We start from the raw sequence: 3,704 nt of genomic DNA, 5'->3' as shown, positions 1-3,704 counted from the left end.
ATTAAGTTTTAAAAGCAACATTTATGTGGCTATTTAAAAGTTATAAGTAATTGGGTAAGAAACAAGCTAAGGTTTGATTTTGCCAGGAAGGAAGGAAAGTCTTTCATTACTTTTAAACATCTAGCTCAGAGTGAGACTGAGGCAGAACACAACCTACCAAGCTGCAGGAAGGTGTAGTTAGGAAGATGCAGGACAGAATCTTCCTTACAGTTCTCCACTGCAAGTGGAAGAGGGTGTATAATTGGAGGTGCTTGCAGAAGCTGTGTGTGGATTTTCCACCTCTGCCTTCTCTTCAATAAACAACAAAGTGTCCAAATATTTCCCAGTCTGACTTCCAAAAAAGATGTTCATTACAAAAACACAGGTTTGTTTTAGTTAAAAAGTTGAAAAAAAGACATAACTCTTTTGCAATACTATGATTATATGTGACTGTAGAACTTAATGAACCCTGATTTAGACCAGTGTAGGAAAGAGAAATTTGGGAATCTATGCTGCGGCCTAAGTGAACCTACTGGGAAAATATTGGCAAATCCTTGCACCTTACCAACTCTCAGTTACATAATCACTAAAATGGAGGGAAGGGGCAGATGGAGAAATCTGAATAATAAGTAATAATAAAGTGAAAGCTGTTGATTTGATCTTTATGTACAGTCATGATCTAATTGTATTCATGACCTTACTTCTTAAGTTGCAGTCATCTATTTGCTGATATTGTTTTGTTGTTTATAATAGTAACTGTGTACGAGGATGTGGGGATTAGGACAGGGTGCCAATTGATTGGCTTTGAGACCTGTTCTGTGGATTGGGGTGTTTTGGTGGGTCAAGAAGACCTTGAGTTCTGTGTCTGGTCCCTCACCCTTCCTCACTGGTGCCGTTTCCCTGCTCTGCCTCCTTGCCACCGTGAACTGAGCAGATCTGCTCTGCCACACCCTTTTCTGCCACAGTCTCTGTCTTAGTTACTTTTCTCATTGTTAGAACATAACACCTGACACCCAGAGTTCAAGGAGAAGAGGTGTACTTCAGCTCAGAGTTTGTAGTGATTTCAGTGCATAGTTTGCTGGGTCCAAAGCAGAGTGGCATGGCAGGGGGCCATCACGAGGGAGAAGTAGTCGACAACAAGCAGAAGAAGTACCAGCAGCCAGCCTCTCCCTTTTCACTTTTATATTTCATCCAGGCTGTAAACTATTGTTTTGTGCCACTCACACCTAGGGTAGGATTTCCACTGTTCACATCCATAATTCCAGCATCACATTCTTAATCCACCTTCACTCACCCTAATCCAGCCACCTTTGAAACTACCCACCTAAGACTGCATGAGACTTTGGGGGGACATCTAGATATACTTCATAACATTGTCTCAGCCCTGGAGCCAGCAAACCATGGACTGAGCCTCTGAAACTGTGAATCAAATTATACCTCTCCTGCTTTATTTTCTTTGACCAATGGAATTCTTTATTTTATTTTTTTTTACTGATGCAAAATATTTATTCCAAGTTAGTTATTTTATGCAGTAGTTTTTCCCCTCAACAGACTTGTGATAACCACATCTTTTAAAATCTGTAAGTAATGCTATCAAAATAATCTTAATCTTTGAAATCTCACAAAGATTTGTATTTTCCAATCCACCCTGAATATCAAGGCTGCAAGAAGAACACGTTTCCTATAGCCAAATATTTTTTACAGCTGTACCCAAAAGGAAAACAAAAACAAAAAACCATATGCTTGGTTAAGGGCTAAAATTATGCAAGCAGCCACAAATAAAATAAAAACTCCAAATTATTAGCATTAATTTAATACAGTGATAACTTCAATAGTCACTGTGTCATGGACAATAACACAGGGGTGTCACTGAGCACAGGGGTGAGTGCCCCGAGGGCTGGTAGCAGAAGCAGCATCCGCTCCTCTCCCTCTGCACTGCCACCTCCCACCTGTTCCTCACCCCGTAGGTTCTGTGTGTGTTTTTTAAAAATCTTCCCCACCACACAAACATCTCTACTAAGCAGATAATAGGAAAGAACAACACCTAAAGCTCAACAAGCCAACTGCTCTCTCTTTGGGAGATGATTATTTCCCTTGTGCATGAGGTATTCAACATTAGAAGAGGAAAAGGAAAACAACATTTTTTTCTTTGGTATATTCCTGAAACACAGAAGCTGAGTTTACTGCTTCAGATGAGAGGCGAGCATTTCTATGCCTACCTCCCGGTGTCGTCATCTGATATCCCACTGCTGCTCATCTCGATGTCTGAATCCTCAAACTCTGCTTTACAAGTGCTTCTCCAAGAGGAGAAGAGGCTCAAACTGTGGCTCTGCAAGAAGCCATTTTTTACAAAGCCATCTCTTCTCAGCTGCTCCGTCTTCACGTGGAATTCTTAGAACTCATCCTCTGTGAGTGGAAGGCAATTCTCATCATTTTCGGGATATTCCTGCCATGCCATTGCTTTCAATAACCTGTGCTCCGGTTCCAGAGAGTGTGAGAGGACCTGCCCTTCTTCCACCTCGGGGAGAGAGAGACCATTCTGAAGACAGCCTTGCTCCCCATTTTCCTTTGGTTCAGGTGTGCTGTTGTTCTCCAAATCCTCCAGCTTGTCACAGTCTCTGTTCTCTGACAAGTCTCCATTCCAGTCATCCTTCAGAGTCTTCAGAAACTCACTCTTCCTGTCGGTGGTTTGACAGGTCACCTTGGTCAGATGAGAGAAGCTGATCTCAACAGGAGGGGTCATGCTGAAGGGACTCTCTTTGGGAGTGCTTAGAACTGCACCACCAGCCAGTACCACTGGTTTGGTAACAGAGATTGGATTGTAAAAGCAGACTCCTGGCTAGAGGAAAGGGATCCTGACTTGTGTTCCATTCTGTCAGCTTTCCATGCATTGAGCTTGGAAGGAGGTGGTGCAGGCTTAGAAACCAGGTTCTTATGGACACTTGGAGCCATGGTTGATGATTCATTTCCATTTGCATGGTGAGATCCTGGTGAGGTGAGTGCAGCAGAGAAGGCAGCAGCAGGATTCTCTTTGGAAACTTTTTGATTACTAGCATCTTGGAGGGTTGCTTGGCCCTAGGTGGATTTTCCCACACTCCAGAAGGGGTACTAATACATCTGCATGGCTGATTCTGTTTGCCAGCTTCTGGATTCAAAGAAGAAAATTCTTCCTCTTCAAACTGCAATTTCCTACCTTGTCTTCTTTTTCTTGTTTTCTAACCTGTGTAGGTGGCTTTTCCTGAAAGGCACAGCCTTTCCAGGAGTGGAAGTTGCCATTCCAGTGTTGATGGTTCCCGGTGCCTCCTCCACTACACTGGCTCATGCCATCATGATCCCTGGAAGAGCCGTGCCAACCAGATAAGTTCCCTGTGATTCCAGCACGTGTTTCCTTAGAGACACCAGAGTCCACAGAATCATGGCGGAACAGGGAGGGTTGGTGCCCGGAATCTCCTGTAGTTCATAAAGGTCCATTGTTAAAAAAAGTCATCAGAGGAATTGTGTCACCAAGAGCTTATTCCAAATCTACCTTCTCCTCAGGGTAGGTGGTCTCCATATTTTTCGAAAATTGGTTGTAGGTGATTTAGCTGACTGTGGTGTTGAGAAATTTAGCCAAACAGGAACAAAGTCATGCTGTACCATTTAGGTCCAGGGTCTCTTTTCAGCAAGGTAAGGCATCCAACCTCATGGCCAGGATGGCAGAGTGTAACCTCTGTGGTCCTGTTTTC

The 3,704-nt window shown here is 43.3% G+C and overlaps 1 pseudogene; it reads right to left on the bottom strand.

Annotated features, from left to right (window-relative positions):
• Positions 1–2,194: 2,194 nt before the first annotated feature.
• LOC102025997 lies at positions 2,195–3,618 on the bottom strand (annotated as a pseudogene).
• Between the last annotated feature and the right edge of the window lie 86 nt (positions 3,619–3,704).

Source organism: Chinchilla lanigera, unplaced genomic scaffold (genome assembly GCF_000276665.1).
Source record: "Chinchilla lanigera isolate Chin_1 unplaced genomic scaffold, ChiLan1.0 scaffold00070, whole genome shotgun sequence".
Taxonomy (NCBI): domain Eukaryota; kingdom Metazoa; phylum Chordata; class Mammalia; order Rodentia; family Chinchillidae; genus Chinchilla; species Chinchilla lanigera.
The sequence above is the reverse complement of the archived record's forward strand: the minus strand, read 5'-3'. Positions and strand labels throughout refer to the sequence as shown.